At 36.7% G+C, this 15,133-nt stretch overlaps 1 protein-coding gene across 2 annotated transcripts in view; it reads right to left on the bottom strand.

Moving 5' to 3' along the window:
• Positions 1 to 15,133, bottom strand: part of rsh (radish) — a 269,843-nt gene that overhangs the window by 46,643 nt on the left and 208,067 nt on the right. The window lies entirely within an intron of this gene.

Below are 15,133 nucleotides of genomic sequence, written 5' to 3' on the forward strand. Positions count from 1 at the left end.
CTGTCCAGCGCGGAAATAAAGTCACTATTGTCACTATTTCACGCGGGGGCATGAATTGTCCTTTATTTCGTCATTATATTCATAAAATCCAGTAATTCTAATAAGATAAGTCCAGATTTTGATTTATTTATTCATTATCCGAAAAAAAACCATTATTGTATTTCGACTGTGTTGACGTCAAGTCAACCTGATACAAATATGTTCTGATAGTATTGTTTTTTTATTGCTAGATAAGCTTGTAGTTGACCATGAGGTCTATAAATTGAAGTAGGATGGTAATCAATTTCTTATGAAATGAACTAGATTCCTAGATTGAGGATCGACCAAACCGGATGGGGCACAGTTTAAAGAAGTAACTCATGATAATGTACCGTGAAGCGCTCGTGCCCCATCCGGACTTGAATGTCCCTTGACAATTAAAAATGCCCAACATGGCACTGCCTAGCCCAGCCCGTTTACGAATGGCTTAAATCATGCCTCATCTGTAGAGTTGGCGTCCCTAATTTGAAAAGTTTTTTTATTAGCTAACTCTCACGAGGAAGCTTAAGCGTCAGCGGGGATATGCGAAACTTGGAGAGCTGAATAAATCCGGTTTACTTAATAACTTTTTTCGGTAAACCCTTTTTCACTTAGCGGGGTAACTTGATCTCGATATCTGAATTTATTATTTTCTTCTTGTAATTGGAGTTATGTTTTGGAAGTTAGGGATGTAGGTAACTGAATTTAATGATTACAAAATCTATTAAGAATTCGATGAAGTGGTAGAACTCAAGCAATAAGGCTTGCAAAAAAATCCCGCCAAACACTACTTAAACGGCTCTTATCCCGATTGCCAACTCGACCTGTCGCGGACTGTACTTGCAATTTTTAGGGTTCCGTACCTCAAAAGTAAAAAAAGGAACCCTTATAGGATCACTTTGTTGTCTGTCTGTCTATCGTGTCTGTCAAGAAACCTATAGCGTACCTAACTACTTCCCGTTGACCTAGCATCATGAAATTTGGCAGGTAGGTAGGTTTTATGGCTCATGTAAGGGGAAATATCCAAAAACTGTGAATTTGTGGTTACCTACCTAGTGTAATACCTAGTGTAATACGATAGTATGGAACCCTTGGTGTGCGAGCGCGAGTTGCACTTGCTCGGATTTTTTCATATGTTTTGCAAATGGCGCCTTAATTTTTAAAAATTAAGTATTTCAAAATGATACCGATGATGTTAGAATTAACTCTACACGGATGAAATTAGAAGTAATTCAAGCAGGTGTATTCATTAAAATGTAACAGTAAGACAGTCAACGGCTGAGTTTTGAATGACCTGGTTTCTTATCTCAATTACCTTTGCCCTTTGGATCAGCCCAAAAGCGGACACTGGGAGTTACTACTATAGATAGTATCGAGTTATCGCATTCAATTTATTAGTAGGCCTTCGCCCGTGTCTTTTTGCGTGTTTTAAAAATACACGTTCGTGGCATAAGTTTTTTCGTCTCTAGAAATACAACTTAAATCAATCAACGTTTCAATATTACGAAAGTTTGACTCTGATTTAGTTAAATGGAGTTTTCTTTGATGAGTATAAATGGCAGACAAAATTTATTTTAGAAAAGTAGCTGCACCTATTGTTAGCTGAAGTAGGTAAATAATTTGTAATTACTTATGATAGTTTTTTTTATACAGAAAATAGATAAAGTGCGAAAACAAAATAAACAAATCCTAATATCCTAATAATATTATAAATGTGAAAGTGTAGATGTTTGGATGTTCGTTACTCAATCACGCAAAACGGCTGAACGGATTTGGATGTAATTTGGGATGGAGATAGATTATACCCTGGATTAACACATATGCTATTTTTTATCCCGGAAAATCAAAGAGTTCCCACGGGATTTTGACAAATGGAAATCCACGCGGACGAAGTCGCGGGCATCAGCTAGTACTTAAATAAACACAGTTATCATAATACATTTTTCTACAAAAGAGAGCGCAAAGTTAATAATATTGTTGTTCCTTTATAAAATATCAAAGTGCCACTACCGCGACTACCGCAGACGAGTCCGAGTCCTAAATAAAATATTTACACTCGGCACTAAAGTTCCAGATCGGCGCGAAACCTTGCGGAAAATACGCGGAAACTCACAAAGTTAAGAAATCATGTTATTGAATTTTCTGCTTTATGTTCATACTAGCTGATGCCCGCGACTTCGTCCGTGTGGATTTAGGTTTTCAAAAATCCCGTTAGAGCTCTTTGATTTTCAGGCATGAAAAGTAGCCTTTTGTCACTCTCCAGATCTTAAACTATATTCATGTAAAAATCACGTCGATCCGTTGCTCCGTTGCGACGTGATTGAAAGACAAACTTTTATTCTTCAAGTTGATGCCTGCGACTTGAACCGCGTGAATTTGGGTTTTTTAGAAATCCCGTGGGAATTCTTTATTTTTACGGGATAAAAGTAGCGTCTAAATCAAAGGATGGCTCGTGAAAAGGTTACAAACACAAACAACAGAGAGATATACAGACACACTTTTACATTTTAAAATCCGTATAAATAAGTATTTTAAAATCAATACTATCAGATTTTTACCGCCCGGAGGGAGGTTTAAGGTTTTAGCATTTATTGATTTATGTATAAAACGGGTCTCTGAATATCTTTTAAATTTACTGCGTTTGACCCTTTTGCTTATGTTGTGGTAAAAGGGTCGAATCAGGATAGTTTCCTATTTGCTAAAGTATTAACATAATATGCAAGGTATGCTTACGGTTAAGTTTATTTTGTAAATATACGACGAGATCCTTTCGTTTTGGAACTATTATAATAATATAAATAATGATTAAAATACATTAAAGAAGATTTCTCTTCTGTTTTCAGTTCGTATTTCTACTCTCTTCTTTCATTTCTTCACTGTTGTTTCTTTTCTTCTTTCTTCAGTCGATGGGTTAGGACACACGATTCACTGTAAGGTAGAACACCAAACTTTGTATAATACGCTTGGCGTTCATACTTAGAGTGGACCAAGAGTCCTATAATTTCTGAGAAGTCTTCGTAGTTCTTCATTTTTCTGTAGAAAATAAAATGAACAGAAAAATTTGGCGGCTTATAGAATTTCCCATAGCGCGTTTTCCAGATCAATCAAACTCAACGAAATGTTGTAAACACGTTCTAGAAATTAATACCTGTGTCTATGGTTTATCGCTAGACTAGCTTATCCCCGCGACTTCGGCCGCGTGGACTACACAAATTTCAAACCCCTATTTTACCCCCTTACGGGTTGAATTTTCAAAAATCCTTTCTTAGCGTACGTCTACGACATAATAGCTATCTGCATGCCAAGTTTCAGCCCGATCCGTCCAGTAGTTTGAGCTGTGCGTTTGTTAGTCAGTCAGTCAGTTAGTCACCTTTTCATTTTATATGTATCGATTCCCGAAAAAATATCCAGTTTGAAAGTGACTCGAGTTCAAAAATTTGCATGTAAATAATTGAGCCCGGTATCACTTAGAAACTAAAATATTTTAAGGGAATCAGGCAAACATAGACGCCTAAATTACTTCCTAGAACGTATCTACTCGGTCAATATTTATATGAGAGCCAAATTACGTTTGTTTGGAGCGCACTACGAATAAACTCCTTTTAAATTGACTATATAATTGATTTTATAATTTTTTTTAATTTTAAATTGACGACCTCCCTGGCGCAGTGGTGAGCGCTGTGGTCTTATTAGTGGGAGGTCCTGGGTTCGATTCCTGGCAGGGGTTTGGAATTTTATAATTTCTAAATTTCTGGTCTGGTCTGGTGGGAGGCTTCAGCCGTGGCTAGTTACCGCCCTACCGGCAAAGCCGTGCCGCCAAGAGATTTAGCGTTCCGGTACGATGCCGTGTAGAAACCAAAGGGGTAGGGGTTTAATAAAAACTGCCATACCCCTTCTAGGTTAGCCCGCTATCATCTTAGACTGCATCATCACTTACCATCAGGTGAGATTGCAGTCAAGGGCTAACTTGTATCTGAATAAAAAAAAAATTAAACCCTTTTGGAGTGCGTAATGTAACACCACTTAATATTTCATACCACCTCGAATTTTATTAAGAGCTTAATGTTTTTAGGGTTCCGTACCTCAAAACGAAAATAGGAACCCTTATAGGATCACTTCGTTGCCTGTCTGTCCGTCTGTCGTGTCTGTCAAGAAAACCTATAGGGTACTTCCAGATGACCTAAAATCATGAAATTTGCCAGGTAGGTATGTCTTATAGCACAAGTAAGGAAGAAGAAAACCGTGAATTGTGGTTGATCACACACAAAAAAATAAAAAAATAAAAATGTGTTTCAATTTTCAAAGTAAGATAACTATACCAAGTTGGGTATCATATGAAAGAGCTCTTTACCTGCAGATTCTAAAACAATTTTTTATTTATTTTATGCATAATAGTTTTTGATTTATCGAGCAAAATGTCGGAATAATTAGCAGAGTACGGAACCCTCAATGCGCGAGTCTGACCCGCACTTGGCCGGTTGTTTTTCTCGACGATTAAAAAAATTCAAGATGCGCTTTTTTGAGAAGAATTTGTTAACTAGGCTTTACAAAAAATAACACTGATTTCATATAAGAGTACCTAATGATAAATAGTGGGGTAAAATATACCTAATAATAAATAAAAAAAATTGTCGAATTTATGATCAGGGATGATCACATCAATAACAAAGATTTTACTGCTTTTAAGTAGGATCAAACTTCCAACACAGAGTTATTCTAACTCCTTAAGGTAGTTACGTGTAGCTTAAATTGAATTGTCGAAGCATTTGATTGAATCTTAAGAATTAACTCATTCTAATTCGTTCTTAAATAAGCAAGTCTAAATTAAATCGTCGTTCTGTATGAGCGAAATTATAATCTGGATCTGATTCAGTTAATTAATACAAAGTTATTTATACAGGGTGATATTAGAACACAAGGCTAATGTAATCAAAAATCTGTTTTATCTGCATCTGACGCGTAGCAGCTATCAGTGAAAAATGTTATCGTGGGCTCTAAAAAAAAACGCAATCACATAGAGTTTTATTTAGAGACTAGCTGACCCGCCCCGGCTTCGCTCGGGTGGAGTATTTCGGACTGGGAGTGTCATCGTGAACCCGTTGCTTGATACCTAAAATATCAATTCACTATCAGAAATTCTAAAATCCCCACGATTTAGGACTTTAGTACTTTGCAGCATCAGGGTTGAGGAGTTGGGACTTGAAGTCTGAGAATAAAGTCGTTGCTTGGTACCTACAATATAAATTCACTATGAACACTTCCTGAATCTTGATAGCTCAGGCGGGCAGTAACCCTGCAGCATCAGGATTAAGGAGTTGAATCCAGAATTTTTTATGTGACCACCACGAAAACTTTTTTGTAGATTTAAAAAAAAATTGCAAATCGGTCCAGAAACCTCGAAAAAATCGATGTAGAAAAAAGAACCACCTCCTTTTTGACAGTCGGTTAAAAACCGATGACCTTGAAATATTTACGGGACAATCTTTAAAATATCCCCTTTCTAACAAAAAAAGAATGAATGAAATCGGACTACGCGTTAATGAATTACAACTCAGTATACATTTTAACTTTCATCCCCTCTCCTACGGGAACCATGCTGAATTTCGGAATAAAAAGTATCCTATATTCTTCCACATAGTATGACCTCAAATCGTACCAAGTTTCATTGGAATCCATTCAGTAGTTTCAGCGTGATGCGCGGCCGTGATACAGACAGACAGACAGACAGACAGACAGATAGACAGACAGACAGACAGACAAAAATGAAAAAAAATTACAGTTTTGGGTTCAGTATCGATTATAGAGTGCCCTCGAAAAAAAAATTTCAAAATATCTTCAATGTACAGAATTTGACCTGTTACAGTTTTATTATAAGTATGACCTCAAATCGTACCAAGTTTCATTGGAATCCATTCAGTAGTTTCAGCGTGATGCGCGGCCGTGATACAGACAGACAGACAGACAGACAGACAGATAGACAGACAGACAGACAGACAAAAATGAAAAAAATTACAGTTTTGGGTTCAGTATCGATTATAGAGTGCCCTCGAAAAAAAAATTTCAAAATATCTTCAATGTACAGAATTTGACCTGTTACAGTTTTATTATAAGTATATTGATTGATTGATAAAAACCCACTGACCTATAAAGAGGTCTTTATTGGGAACACACAAAGGAAATATTAATTTCCGCTTCATGAAAAAGGTTTTCATTCCATGTGCGGTGCAGACCAAAAGTGACCCGTATGCTGTGGTGCTATCATTGATATACAAAACCTAGATACACAAAGTCAAAGTAACTTCACTCGATGTTATATTGGTTTCACACAAGTACACGATTACCGGTCGCATTAAAAAAAACCGGCCAAGTGCGAGTCAGGCTCGCGCAATGAGGGTTCCGTACTACAGTCGTATTTTTTCGACATTTTGCACGATAATTCAAAAACTATAATGCATAAAAATAAATAAAAATCTGTTTTAGAATGTACAAGTGAAGACCTTTCATATGATACCCCACTTGATATAGTCACTCACTTCGAAAGTTGAAAATACTAATTAAATTAGTTCATGACCACAATTTAATTTTTTTTGTGTGATCTAACCCTAAATTCGCGGTTTTTAGATTTTTCCCCAAATGTCAGCTATGAGATCTACCTACCTGCCAAATTTCATGATTCTAGGTCAACGGGAAATACCCTGTAGGTTTCTTGACAGACAGATGGACAGACAGACAGACAGACAGACAGACAGACAGACAGACAGACAGACAGGCAGACAACAAAGTGATCCTATAAGGGTTCCGTTTTTCCTTTTGAGGTACGGTTCCCTAAAAAACTGCTTTTGTGTCTGTTAAAACATATGTGCAATAACTTATTCGCATAAGCAGACGATTTTCTAAGTCAAATGCAACCAGTTGGTCGCTAAGCAATAGGAAAGAGTATAATTGTAATTATGCAACTAAAAATCAAGTGGACGCGGGTGGGTCGCGGTCGCTACGGTATTCAGTAAAATTGGTTGATCGTTATGATGATGATGAATTTGATAGACAAAAAAAATTGTATAAAAAGTACCTAAACTTTGCACGCCAATGCATTGTACTAAATTATGTAATCTCTATATATAAAAATGAATCGCTCAATGTGTTGCTGATCGCAAATCTCGTTGACAGCTGACCCGATTTCGCTAATTCTTTTTTCATAATAATCCTTGAAGTACGGGGATGGTTCTTACGGAGAGAAAAATTTCAAAAAAATCCTAAAAAAGAATCGACTGTTAGGCGGTACGAAGTTCGCTGGGGCAGCTAGTAAATGAATAAATCTAAATCTACTATGAACATGACATGAACTTATTCTCCACAGAAAATTCGTTACGAAATATCATAAAATATAATATCTTCGCGATTGTGTATCGGTGGTTGGAGCAATATTAGGTATTCTGCTGATATCAACATCTACGGGTACTTTTATGAAAGAAGAGAAACGTAAAGATGTCCTCGGTGCAGATTTTGTTCGAGAAAGGAAGTATTAATTTCCGCTTCGAGGGAAATATTTTCTTTTCATGTGCTATGCTTGCTGTATGTTGGTTTGTATTGCTGAGAACGTTTCTATGAAGAATTTCCTTTTTATATTTGTTTGTTGATTTTTGATTTGCCGATGAATTTTTTTTCAAATAAAATAATAAGTGCATTTTAGAAATTTTGCTCTAATATTGTATTAGTATACCAGTTTAGTGTGGGACGTCCTCCGCGATGGACGCGATGGACTGACGATATAAAGAGGCTGGCGGGATGTGGCTGGATAAGGAAGGCTGAGGACCGGGTGTGGTGGCGCTCTTTAGGGAAGGCCTATGTCCAACAGTGGAAGTCCACAGGCTGATGATGATGATGATGATGATGATGATGATGATGATACCAGTTTAATTAAAGTAAAAAGTGATTCATTTTTATTTTAAGATAAACACAGTTCATTCGAGATGTATAATCTGTAGCGACAATTATATTATTTTTCATCATCACCATCATCATGATCAACCCATCGCCGGACTAGAGGTCCGGCGATGGGACGACGGCGGCTGAACACGGGACTCCTTTCAGAATCAGAAAGGTTTAAGCAATAGTTTGCCATGCTGGCCCAGTGTGGATTGGCAGACTTCACACACCTTTGAGAACATTATGGAGAACTCCCAGGCATGCAGATTTCTTAACGCTGTTTTCCTTCACCGTTAAAGCAAGTGTATTGAATTGCTTTCAATGCACATAACTCCGAAAAGCTAGAAGTACGTGCCCGGGATCGAACCGCTGATCCCCCGAATAGGAGACCGCCGTCTCACGTCTTAGCCACTGCTATCACCGCAAATTTTTTAAAATTAGTGTATAGAATATACTTATGAAATGTACAAGCATTCAAATGGCAAATCAAATCAAGTTTGTAAGCAAAAGCAAAAATATATCAAATCATCGGAGCATCCAATCACAAAATAGGCAGGCACCGCGGTTTCAAATCCATATTGATTCAATGCGGAGATATTATCTATCAATAATACGGTTTAGCCATTTCACTGAATATTGAATAAAAGAGAGAGAGAGGAAAAGAATGGAGCTGTGAAAAGAACTGAAGCAGAACAGATCATTAGGTCGATTCCAGAAAACCTGCATCAATCATTACCTATTACAATTACAATTGTTGTGATTTGGCTGAATTCTTTCTTGTTGCAACAATGCATTGTGGCCAATACTTAGTGAGCGGGTGTGGGCACCGTAATCGAACCCCTGAGCATCGCCTGCCAGTAAAGTTCTGTCATTGTCACAGACTTATCTGAAGAGCTGTTACCGTTCTGGTTCTGCTCTGCAACGAAATGGATCATTTCACATAGAACATATTGTACAAAATCACGTGGCAAGCCTTTTCATATGTAACTATTGCTACCTTACTTAAAGTAGGCAGTGAAAAATCACGAAGCAAAATCTCACATTTGAAAATTATTATATTTTTCCCGCATTATTTTTATGGTCATTGATCCGAGTTAAACCCAAGACCCTAAAGAGTGTGCGAGAAAAAATACACGTACCGCAGCGTGTTAGAAAGAGAAAAACATTTATGTTAGCTAGCAATAAGGCACATCTCTAACTGCACTGTCCTCACGGTAGAATAGAATAGATTAGAATAGAAATATTATTTTTTATAACTAAACTTTTACAAGTAGGTACTTTTGATTCGTTAAATGCTTCAACCACTGGTTCGGAATGCCTTTCTACCAAGAATAACTAGAAAGAAACTTGGGGTTTTCTATTTTCAAAAATTTGATACACAATATTATGCTGTGTAGGTACCTAATTGTATTTGTAGTCCCGTGCAAAGCTGGAGCGAGCTGCAGGTCAAACGCCCTTTTATTATTTACATAATCTTCGATTGTGTAATATGCTTTTTAGGAGCATACTTAGGGGAAGCGGGGACAAGAAAGTCCGCGAAAGAAAGAGCTGGGAAAACAGTTGGTAGGTTTTTCTACTGCATTAAATTGTATTGTGTTTTTTCAATGTTTACTTTGTGTTGTGTGCAATAAAGTGTCAATAAATAAATAAATAAAATAAATTAATTTTAAGGTCAGGGACAAATACCTATAGCGGAATTTCAAGAGTGGAAAATCTTGTCGTATTAATTAAATGTCAGGAGAACATTTGGGCGGACAAAACGCCATATTTGACGCAGAACTTCAACAACTTTATAATGCATGAATTTTGAGAACTCACTCGACATTTTAGCTCTATGTGTCAACTGTGTCGTCAAAAGTACTCAATTAAATACCTGTAAATTATCAACTACAATCGTACGTACAGTCCGTTCACTATAACGTTTCCCCTGACTTTATATTTGGCACCATTGCAAATTACACAATAATAAACCCTAAGCTCTAAGGAATAAAGCAAACAAAGCAATGGTGCCAACATGACGTCAGGGGAAAAGTTATAATGAACGGACTGTACTTTTAGCATGACAGTTAACACAGAGCTAAAATGGCTAGTGAGGTCTCTTGCAGTAGGTATGCACTATACTTAGCACAACTGTCACAATTTTGCCAACATCTCAGAAGCCAAGCGGAATTTCTGCTTAGTGGTTGGAGCGAAAGAGCAAAAATCTCTACCTTTGTGAAATTGCGAATTTCCGCGCTTAAAAAAGACAAAGGTAGACTTTGCGGTATGCGACCACGACGCGTATCATGACGCAACCACGTCCACGTCGCTTTTCGTCGTAGGCGGAAATACTCACCCCTACATTTGTCGTAGATTTTATTTACCACGCGCTATCCCGTTTTCCGTCGGCCGCACCAAGGTTGGGTAGACCGTTAAAGCACAAGATGTTGGTCGTTAAAAAGTGTACATGAAAACTTATTACTCGCCCACCAATGCCCTCTCATTATTTATTTACTTACTTTTTCTTTTAAAAGAATATTAGTCCCGCAAATAAATTATTTTTATTTTCCCTCCAACTAAGTGTAAAGCTAGTGCTAGGAGGTGTGGTTTGAATCGCTGACCTTCCAGAATTCGGTCCACTCCTGTGACCGTTGAGCTGTTGAGGCTATTATTATAACTATCTATATACACTGAGAAGGTCTATCGGAAAATTCGTTTTTTTTTTTTTATTTATAACAATCGTAGGTACACCAAATATTTACATTATTATTTTCTCGCCAAACTGGTGAGCCAGTTTGTTGGCGAGCTGGCGCTCCTTAAGATACCGTTTTAAGATACCGCAGAGTGTTTTTAAACGTTGTATATAACAAAAACAATAGTGTGTAACACGTGTTTAAACTATCGTGAATTCGTGAGTGATTTCCATTATAAATATATCCCGGCTGTACTCACGTGGTTTGTTCACCACGTGAGTGAGTGAGTGAGTGTAGTCACGTGGTGTACCATGTGAGCATAGCCAGGATCAGCTAATTTATAATGCCTGCGACTTCGTCAGCGAGGATTTAAAGTTTTTAAAAATCCCGTGGGAATTTTTTTAATTTTCCGGGATAAAAGTAGCCTCTGTCCTTCCCTGGGATGTAAGCTAACTCTGTACCCAATTTCATCAAAATCTGTTAAACTGTTGGGCTGTGAAAAGCTTGCAGACAGACAGAACAACAGACACACTTTCGCATTTATAACTAAAATAGTATAAAATAGTTTTTTTGCTGCCGATGTAAAATAATAATTAAAAGTACCTATAACTTTATAGCAAACATTTTTTGTATTACATTTTGTATGAGACCGATATTGTACTTTCACGATCGAAGCATAAAACGATCCGCAGTACGGTTAGCCCATTCGTACGTGGAAAGAGGAATTTTTATGAAGTTCGTGCTTTATCATTTCACGTGAAGGCTTTAATTAATATTTTACTGTGTGTTTTGGCTCTCTGCAAACGTAAACCGCTCGAAAAGCTTTGGCGATTTTAATTTCGCATCACGTTACGTTTGTGTTTTTGTACTTTACATGAATATTAATTAATAAACGTACTTATTTATAGGTAAGTGCAAAGTGAATTTTTGAAATGAATTTTGTTTACGCCGTGTTGCATTAACTTTTGACATTATGTAATTAATTTTGGACGTTATTGATATTGGCCGAAATACATTCAAGTAATAATTATGTGCATAAAATTAGATTTTAAGTTAAATAAATTAGTGATAACCAGTTCGTATCACAATGCATATACAATAATATACATGTATATAGATTGTGATAAAAGGTTAGATAGATACATTTTCCTTTAAACTAATTTAATTTAAACTAAATATTTTCTGATAACAATACAAGTATCTGTAAGGATTACGACATCAACAGGCGAAGCCGAGGACTTATCAAGTGGTTTATTTTAGTCTAAACCATAAAGAACCTCGTCATCAGCATGAAACTGTCCAGCAATTTCCATTACAGTCCTCTTAGAGTGTGGCCAGTAAAGACCCGATAGCAGTCCTCTGTAGTGAAAACCTTTCTTCAGTTAAGTTGCGAATTACGAGCAAGTCGAAGATAAATTATTTACATAATAGGTATTTGGTTTAATTATAGACTCTGTACTGCAAAGTCTATAATTAAACTTTCAAGCAAAATTCATGATATAATTCATTGCTCGCAAGTTTTATTGGTCGGTTTAATCTGATTTCTATGATAGGTACCTCTATTCAGGAGTTAAAGGTATAATATATTGATGTTTAGTATACCTTATTATAGCTACCAGTAAAACCTTAAACATTATTTGAAAACAAAAATAACCTTCAATTAATTTTATCATATATTAATTTAAGAGTAAAAACTACAAGATACTTTCCCTAGTTCCAGAGAGCCTAGTAATTATGTAAAGCTTCGTAAGCAGTTTTAAGCGCCACATAATAAAGTCTATAGAGGGAGATTTATTATTTAGTCACTTCAGTCTGATAGTTGTCTACCTTGAGAAGAAAATCAACGCGGAATAAGTAAATGTTGACCTACTTTTACTTTTTAACTAGCCGCGCGTCGTTGAATAACTGATTTCTATGATACGTAGCCCTTACCCTCTCATAGTTATATTATGTAGAGTAATATTATTATAGAACGCGACAGGTTGAGATGGCAATCGGGGTATGAGGCGGGGAAACGCCCCGCACACCCGCACGTTGACCGCGCTCGCCCGCACTGGGTTAGCGCGGGGGCTGTGCGGGTGTATGAGGCGTTCCTTCCCCGATTGCTATCTCGACCTGTCGCGTACTATTCCTACATCTACTGTCTCCAGAATATGCCAAATGAGCTCTGTGCCACATTTCATCAAAATGTTTTCAGTAATTTAGCTGTGAAAAGTTAACTAGAAGGTAGACACAGTATTGCTTAAATGCTTGCTAATTTGCGAAATAAAAACAGTTTAAACTCATGGCTTTGTAATTACAATTTTACGTTCTTCAAAATTCTACCATACGTTGAAAGAAAATAGTACCAAAGTTGTGTTACAAGAGGATCTTCGTAGAATTGTAAAACGTTTAATTTCTGCTGGATGTCCCAAAATTAAGACGTCTGTCAGATTAAACGTTGCATTAAAAACAAACCTGCCATTTTTAAATTAATTATAATGAATCATTATGAAAGAACCATCTTGGGAAAATGTGCCGATTTTTTAGTCCCGCAAATACTATTTTCGGGACATTGTATCTGACAACCCTAGCCCTTTCTCAAAGTGGTTTTAATATTTTAGTAAGGGACTAGTCCTTGGAGTTACCGGGCTTTGGCGTCACTATAAAAGTTTTTGCGGATTGTGCTCCATCTAAGCAGGAAACAAGGGAAAATTGAGATACCTTGCATTTCATTTCACGGATGATGACCTCAGAGCCCTCTGTTGTCAACCTTTAGACGTTGATGGATCATGAATATTCGATGGTTACGAGCCTTTTAGTGACATTATTATTCGCGGTGTAAGCTTACGAAGCAAGATAGTTTCCGTATCGGCTACGAAGTTTGTGACCAACCTAGGTGATTAATAATTGGGTTGGGTATCGCAAGTAAAGCCTATTTACACGACTGCTCAAAAGAGGAGTGTCATGTTTTCAGGGTGTATGTCTATATACCTATGCCAGTTTCTTCCATTATTATTTCTCCATATTGACTGAACAGATTTGGACGTATGGGGTATCGTAAGAACTCTTAGGTATATCATCCCACGTGGCGTGACACTAGTTATAGTTTTTTTTGAATAAAATCAATATGGCTGCTATATAGCGCCATATTAAAATGTAAAAAAGTATTTTTAGTTCGTTTTTGGGTAGGGCAGTCATGTTTTTTAATTATTTCATTTACGACTTGTTTGATCCAATGTTTATTTTTATTTTTTTATGATTTTTAGGCAGCTATAGCTATAGCAACACTAAGGCTCAAGCGATGCCATCTTGTTGTGTGGAACACATTCCTCGCAAAAGCGCGCTTTTTTTAACTTTGCTTCATACTTTGTAAATGACGTAGGTGTACTTAGTAGTGATAAAGTTTAGACTTCAGTTTACTCGTACTTTAAAACGTTTTATGAAAAAAGCGTCATTTCACGTCAACCTTGCGCCAAAACTGCCTTAAAAATTAATCTATCAAAAGATTGTTTTACCAAAAAATAAAACGACCAAAATCTATATCTACCTGATAGCTAAAAGCTTGAGCCATTGTATGTCCAGTCAGTATTTCAGTGCTATTGTTGGATTCGGCTAACTAATATTCAGGCTCAGATCTCTATTCATAGCATAGACTGCATTGTGCTCCTGTCGGCGTAGTAAATAGCTGACAGGCCGAAATGGAGGAAACGTGTTCATGTTGAGCATCAACGTAATGTTGTTTTGTTATGCCTTGTCAAGTATCGCTTACAGTCAGACTTTGGAATATTCTAGCGACTTCGTTTGTATGAAAATTTATATATAGTCCTTTATATGTAGTACAAGATGAGAACTCATTTATATTGAACTCATTATATTTTCCTCTTTCATTTGATATCCTACTTGATACAATAGCAAAAATTTTTTTTGGTGACACCCACTTTTTGGATGTAACATCAGTCAGGTCAATTTTATTTGTATAAAATGTTACCTATGTTACCCGGACCACAATAACGAATCGTTTGATGCCTCATTCATTAAAATCGGCTCAGTAGTTCAGGCGCTACGGTGGAACACAGATAAATACAAACCTACTTACATATACTCGTAGAATGACTAAAATCATAACGCTTCCTTTTGGTTTTGCCGTAGTTGAGTAAAAAGAAAACTTACTTCAACATGGATCATCTGGAATGATCATGATCACCAACTAAACTATGAATCTACCAACAATAATTACTAATGACGGCTGAAAGGCTACGCTAATTACCCTTTATTAACATACAGCTGAAATTTACCTAGATAATATTTAAACAGTCGACAATATTGAATAATCTCGTTAACCTAGCACTAATTTAGCCGCAAGCTTGGGGGTAAAATCTCCATTTGAATATCACTGAAATTGAGCGTAATTATTCCATTTCGCGAGTTTTGGAACTGACGAAAAGGTCTGTAGAGAATGGTTGACGTTTTATTATCTCAATTAAGCAGAAAATTGAATCTCACCTCTAGGCGGAGACGCAGTTGCGAACGGTTTT

Source organism: Maniola hyperantus, chromosome 16 (assembly GCF_902806685.2).
Source record: "Maniola hyperantus chromosome 16, iAphHyp1.2, whole genome shotgun sequence".
NCBI lineage: Eukaryota > Metazoa > Arthropoda > Insecta > Lepidoptera > Nymphalidae > Maniola > Maniola hyperantus.